Genomic DNA, 7,500 nt, shown 5'->3' with positions numbered 1-7,500 from the left:
CATTAGCTGATAGTGATCGTGGGTATAGCCTGTCTATGAAAAATAAACAATTTTTAAAACAACAGCTAGAAAACAAGTTTGTGACACAGCTGCACATTCATCATGGTGTACCCTTTTGAAAATCTACAAAATGTGAAAGGTATGAGCATATGTGTGTATATATATATACTGTAAATCCTTGAGTATAATCCGCACTTTTTTCCCAAAATTTGAAGGTCAAAATTTCTAGTGCGTACTATATATGAGGGTAAAAATGAAAAATATTTTCTAAGCAAAATTTTGTTAGTGATAAATATGTAAAGGCAATTTACTTATTATTTTTCACTGACGTTATTACTGTTATTTCTTTATTTTCTGCAAACAAAGTGCACAAAATGCTACATGTTTGCATTATGTTGTATATACAATAATAATAAAAGACGTTACCATATATACGTTTACAAACCAAGGACGTTATATAGACCTCCTTGACTCAAGTTAGAGAAGGGGTGCGTATTATACACAAGGTTTAGGTTTTTCAGGGGTACAGCCCCCTAAAAATCCCCTGCATGTTATACTCAAGGGCGGACTATACTCGTGGATTTACGGTATATATATATATATATATATATATATATATAATTGAATTGAAGTGTGCCAGAAAGGAAAGCCTTCTGCATGATTGCAGGGAGAAGGGATGGCAGGTATGGTTTTCCCCAGGCAAGGTTGGCTGTAGGGGACTCCCTGCTCAGTTGGCATAGAGAATGTTTACAGCAATTGGAATGAGAGGTAAGGAGGGAAGGGTGGTTGTGAGCAGGATGGGAGAGGCAGCTGAAAGAGCCTCTTGTTGGCATTGGAGTAAGAGAGAAGAGTTAAGCTGGAAGCCAAGAGGAGATGAACAGTGACTTGGCCACCTCTGCTGACCCACCAACGGGAGGGTGTTACAGTTCAGAGTCGAAACACTCAGTGAAAATTGGATACCATCTGATGACATCAGTTCCTCTTGGTCAAAGTAAATGAATAAAGCACCTCCTTACAGGTATTATTAACACATACACACACACACACATATATATACATGCACACATACACACACACACACACATACACACATACATACATGAATATATATATCACCTGGATTGGCCAGGCCGTCTGATGCCAAGTCAGTTCTGCTGGCCACAGCATTCACTCCATTCCCCTCATGCTCTTGCCATTCTCTTCCACGTTGCTCCAAACATTTTACTTAAATCACTGTCCCACCTGATTGGAGGTCTTCAGAGTGGTCTCTTTTGCTCGTGCAGGTACCACTTGACTACTGCACAGTTCCACCAATCATTTGTAAACCTTGTGACATGACCAACTCATTGTAGTTTTGCAAGGACATCTTTCACTCCTTGTTCCAGATGTGATCTCTTAGCGAGATTCCCAGTACTGACCTTTCCATGGCTCTCTACGCCATAAGCCGATGTTGTTCTTCTCTCTTTGTTAAGTCTTACATACGTGAGATCCAAGTCTCACGTGCATATAGCATTGCAGGCAAGACTGTGCTGTGGAAGAGATTGGTGCAAGTTGCCTACCCTTTACGAGATCTCATTCTCCATCTCTCACCTCATAGTCACTTCTTGGCCAACATACACATAGCTGCTCACCTCTTCTATTTCATTGCCGCAAATTGTTAGGCAACCGATTGCTCTGCCCTCAGACCATATGTACTTGGTTTTCATACAGTTGATCTTCAGGCTAACTGCGGAACACCTGAAATCCAGTTCACCCAGCATGGTCTGTAGCTGCTGTCAGCACTATGTTGTCAGCGAATCTTAGATGGGTAAGTAGCTCTCCATTTATCCTTATACCTCCGTTCCAGTTCATGTCTCATATGAACATCTCAAGAAATGCTGTAAAGAGCTTAGGAGAGATGCTGTCTCCTTGCTTGTCACCCTTCTCCACCGGAACATTCACTGTTGACGATAACAGGGCCACATTTGTTGTGCACTCGGTATATGTATGTATGTATGTATATATATATATATATATATATATTCAAGGCTTGAATATGGTACTTATGCGAAGGCACCCGAATATCGCATCCCAAAAGGATGGGTGATTAAAATCAAACAATAAGCAACACGGATTTCAAAAGTGATTGCAGTACGCACGTTTCATGCTACTTCAATTTATTTAAGTAATGTGAGCATTACCTTAAATGCAATATGAAGAGCAATCTTCAGCTGCATGAAAATGTAGAAAAAAGACATATTATAAATGTGGCAGCATATTAAATCCAAGTGGGAGAGAGCATACATAAAATCCAAATGTGAGGAAGAATATATAAGTCCATCTTGACATAGCGGGGTCTATCAGGCTAGTAATTGATTCTAGACAAAAGTTTTAACTGTCTCAGAATTCTATTGTTTCTTATCGAGTGGTGATAGCAAAGGGACAATTACTTCTAAAGAGAGGGAAGGTGTAAGCAGTATGCATGGACAAGGCTATAAAAGTATTAGAATCTAGAGGTTTCACTGGTTATAGTAGTATCAGGTCATTTTATTACTATCAAAATGTTGAGGAATTATAGCCCTAGGTATATGGGTCAAATAGGTTTTTTTACTTTTAGTCTGAATAGGGTAACAGTATAGTGGTACAGACAACAACAGCACTTTAATGTTTACACAATAAGAGGTATGTTAATAAAATAAAATGAGATGTAATTATCTTCCACAAAAATCATGAAATAATGTCAATATTGAATTCAGGGGCTCTGGGTAGGGTGTAAAATTTAAGGATATTAAGTATATAGTGATCATGAACACTATTGAGGAAAGGTTCCCCCACAGGGTCAACATGAATTTTTGGTCTCTTGTCTTAAAGAACTTTAGTATCCATCCTGCCAGTTGTCTTGCATTTTGTTGCCATCTTGCTAATATGAAATGATGCATCATCACACAAACTGATCCCCAAGTCTCTTACTGTCTGTGACTCTGGAATTGCATAGCCTTTGGATCCAGTATATGCAGGCTGTGGTGCATTTGTGAGCTGACAGTGCAGTGCTTGAAATTTTTCAGCATTGAATTACGTGTTATTTTCTTCAGCCCACTTGTATATTGTATTTAGATCCTGCTGTAAGCTTGTGACATTGTCTGAGGTCTTTGTTGCCTGTGATAATTTTGTATTATTGCTGTAGCTTGTGACAGTGGCTGTCTGAGTGACCATGGGTATGTTTAAGAGAGACTATAAACCGTAATGGTTCCAAGAGAGTTCTCTAGGGTCACCATCCAGAATTTGTGTTTCCTCACAGAGGGCACCATTGGCTGCAACTGCGACTTCTATCTTTTAGAAAGTCATACAGCCACTCTCCCAGTTTACCAGCTATGCCAAGGTCTTGCAGCTTGTGACATATCATGCCATGGTCCACTTTGCAAAGTTAAGCTATATCACTTTGACATCTGAATGGTCAAGTTGCAGCTTCAAAACCCAGCCATAGTGCTGTCGGAGCTGAATGAGGCAACTTCTTTCTGGACAGAGGTGATGCTATGTATCATTCAATAAGTCATTTTCCTCTCGCAACATTATCAGTTTCTTTCTGATGATTTGTTCCATGATTTTATTGATATGTGAAGATTGGCCTGTATTATATATATATAGACATGGCTGTGTGTTAAGAAGCTTGCTTCATAACCACATAGTTCTAGATTCAGTCCCATTGCATAGCACTTTGGGCAAATGTCCTCTACTATAGCCTTAGGCTGATCAAAGCCTTGTGCATTGATTTGGTAGACAGAAACTGAAAGAAGTTCGTTGTATGTATATATATCATCATCATCATTTAACGTCCGTTGGACGGTTTGACTGGGCTAGCACGCTAGAAGGCTGTGCCAGGATCCAGTCTGATTTGGCATGGTTCTCTATGGCTAGATACCCTTCTTAATGCCAACCACTCTGAGAGTGTAATGAATGCTTTTATGTGCTACTGGCACGGGTGCCGTTTGCATGGCACCGGTATCTGCCATGACTGCGATTTTGCTCAGCTTGATGGGTCTTCTTCTCAAGCACGACATAATGCCAAAGGTCTTGGTCATTGCTTCCATGAGGCCCAACAATCGAAAGGAGCTCAGCCATTTTGCCTCCATGAGGCCCAATGCTCAAACGGATCGTAGCCACCTTGCCTACGTGAGGCCCAACACTCAAAAGGAACTCAATCACTTTGCCTTTGTCAGGCCCAATGCTTGAAAGGTACTCAGCCACTTTGCCTCCATGAAGCCCAATGTTCAAAGGTTGATTTTTTTTTACATGCCACCAGCACACATGCATTTGGCTTGATGGCTCCTCTTAAGCAGAGCATATCACCGAAGGTCTTGGTCACTAGTCATTGCCACTGTGAGGTTCAAAGTTCAAAGGTCATGCTTCAGCACTTCGTTCCATGTATTCCTGGGTCTACCTCTACTGCAGGTTCTCTCCACTGTTAGAGATCGGCACTTCTTTGCACAACTGTCTTCGTCCACACACATCACATGACCATACCAGCACAGTTGTCTCTTGCACACCACATCTGATACCTCTTACATCTAACTTTTCTCTCAAGATGCTTACACTCTGTCGAACATGCACACTGACATTGCACATTTAGCGAAGCATACTGGCTTCATTTCTCTCAAGTCTACGCATGTCCTTGGCTGTCATAGGCCATGTTTCACTGCTATGCAGCATAGCTGTTCTCACACAGGCATCATACAATCTGCCTTTCACTCTGAGAGAGAGGCCCTTTGTTGCCAGCACGGGTAGGAGCTCTCTGAACTTTGCCTTCTCACAGCTATGCTCTCAGAACAACCACCTCCACTACTAACCTGGTCGCCTAGATACCGGAAACTGTCTGCTACCTCTAGTTTTCCCCCCTTGTTGATGGAGTCTATTTTTCGCACATGTTCAGTGTTTATTGTGCCTGTGCACCTTCCACATATAAAAGTTAGTTTGCATGTTAACCTTCCTTTGATGATGCTTCACCTTTTGTGTGCCCAAAGCTTACACTGGGTGCATCTTATGGAGTTTCTATCTACACCTTTTCTACAGATTGAGCAGGGCCATTTACCTGAAGGGATTTGTGATTTGTCTGCCTCCCTACTTACTATGACTTTGGTTTTTGCTAGGTTAACTCTAAGGCCCTTTTAGTCTAGACCTTGTTTCCATACCTGGAACTTTTTCTCTAGCTCAGATAGTGATACAGCTATAAGAGCAAGGTCATCAGCATAGAGGAGCTCCCAGGGGCAGCTTGTCTTGAATTTCTCTGTTATTGCCTGATGGACTATGATGAACAAGAGGGACAGAGCACCAATCCTTGGTGAACCCCTACTTGTACCCTGAATTCTACACTGTTCTCATTGTCCACCCTCACTTTACTGGTAGTATCCTTGTACAAGGCTTGTACATCTTTCACCAACCACTCGTCTATCCTTAGTTTTCGCACTGACCACCAGATAATGGATCAGGAGACTCAGTCAAAAGCTTTCTCCAAGTCAACTAAAGCCAAGCAGGTATTTCTCCTGCAGTTACCTTACTAGAAATATAGCATCAGTGGTGCTTCTACCTGGCACAAAGCCAAACTGCATCTCATCTAAACTAAATCTCTCCCTGATTAGTTGGGCTATGATTCTCTCCACAACTTTCATCACCTGATCCAACAGTTTGATACCTCTGTAAATATATATATAAAAATTTAAGGAATGGAGTAAACGCATGTTATAACTGCATACTTTATTCCGACATATGTTTCGAAGAATTACAATTTATGCGATCCATAGGAATCGTCGATATATATATATATATATATATATATATATATATATAAATAAAGCGCAGGAGTGGTTGTGTGGTAAGTAGCATGCTTACCAACCACGTGGTTCCAGTCCCACTGTGTGGCACCTTTAACAAGTGTCTTCTAGTATAGCCTTCTTGGGCTGGGCAAAGCCTTGTGAGTGGATTTGATTGACTGAAACTGAAAGGCGAGCTGGCAGAAACGTCAGCACACCAGACGAAATGCTTAGCAGTATTTTGTCTGCCGTTACGTTCTGAGTTCAAATTCTGCCAAGGTCGACTTTGTCTTTCATCCTTTCAGGGTCAATAAATTAAGTATCATTTACACACTGGGGTCGATGTAATCAACTTAATCCCTTTGTGTGTCCTTGTTTGTCCCCTCTATGTTTAGCCCCTTGTGGGCAATAAAGAAATAAGAAACTGTATGGAAGCCTGTCACACACACACACACATATATATGTTTGTGTGTCTGTGTTTGTCCCCCACCATCACTTGACAACCGATGTTGGTGTGTTTACATCCCTGTAACTTAGCAGTTCAACAAAACAGACTGACAGTATAAGTAGTAGGCTTACAAAGAATAAGTCTTGGGGTTGATTCTTTTGACTAAAGGTGGTACTCCAGCATGGCCCACAGTCAAATGACTAAAACAAATACAAGGAAAAAAAAAATTTATATATATATATATATATATATATATATATATATATATATATATATATATATATATACACACACAAGAACAATTGCAGCATGGAAGCCATTATAAGCCATTTAAAAACGCACAAAACCCGTTAGATTCACTTCGATATTTAAATCTAATTTGCCAAAATATTTTCATCGCTTTGAGACCATAACCTGTTCACTGACAAAATTCGGTGATACAGCATGGAATTTTGTCAGTGAACAGGTCATGGTCTCAAAGTGACGAAAATATTTTGGGCAGTGACTGCCAAGGACATGCTTAGGCTTGAAAGAAATGAAGCTAGTATGCTTGGCTGGATGTGCAATGTCAATGTGCATGTATGACAGTGTAAACGTCTTGAGAGAAAAGCTGGGCATAAGAGTCATCAGATGTGGAGTGCAAGAGAGATGACTGTGTTGGTACAGTCATGTGATGCGTATGGATGTGGACAGTTGGGTGAAGAAGTGCCAATCTCTATCAGTGGAAGGAAGTGATGGAAGGGGGAGACCCGGGAAGACATGGGACAAGGTGGTGAAGCATGATCTTCAGATGTTGAGCTTCATGGAGGCAATGACTAGTGACCGAGATCTTTGATGTGCTATGCTTGAGAAGACCCCCCCCCCAGCCAAGTGAAATCATAACTGTGGTCATTGTTGCGTAACTGGTACCTGTGCCAGTGGCATGTAAAAGCACCTTTCAAGCGTTGGTCCTCACAGAATCAATGTGGCTGATGCTGGTGTCGTGTAACTAGCACCTGTACCAGTGGCTTATAAAATGCACCTTCTGAACGTTGGACCTCATGGAGGCAACGACAAATGACCAAGACCTTTGGCAATATGCAATGCTTGAGAAGACTTCTCAAGCCAAGTGAAATTAATTGTGAGAGATATTGGTGTCATGCAAAGTGACACTTGTGCTGGTGGCACATAAAAGCTCCCATTGCACTCTCGGAGTAGCTGGCATTAGGAAGGGCATCCAGCTGTAGAAACCATGCCAAATTAGACGAATCAGGTGCAGCCCCCCCCCCC

General features: G+C 41.4%; 1 protein-coding gene across 2 annotated transcripts in view; it reads left to right on the top strand.

Annotated features, from left to right (window-relative positions):
- The window catches only part of LOC106879452 (myb-like protein U), a 66,335-nt gene that overhangs the window by 14,099 nt on the left and 44,736 nt on the right, over positions 1-7,500 (top strand). The window lies entirely within an intron of this gene.

The sequence above is a fragment of the Octopus bimaculoides genome, chromosome 20 (assembly GCF_001194135.2).
Source record: "Octopus bimaculoides isolate UCB-OBI-ISO-001 chromosome 20, ASM119413v2, whole genome shotgun sequence".
Classification (NCBI taxonomy): domain Eukaryota; kingdom Metazoa; phylum Mollusca; class Cephalopoda; order Octopoda; family Octopodidae; genus Octopus; species Octopus bimaculoides.
Note: the sequence above shows the minus strand (reverse complement) of the source record. Positions and strands in the feature narration are given on the sequence as shown.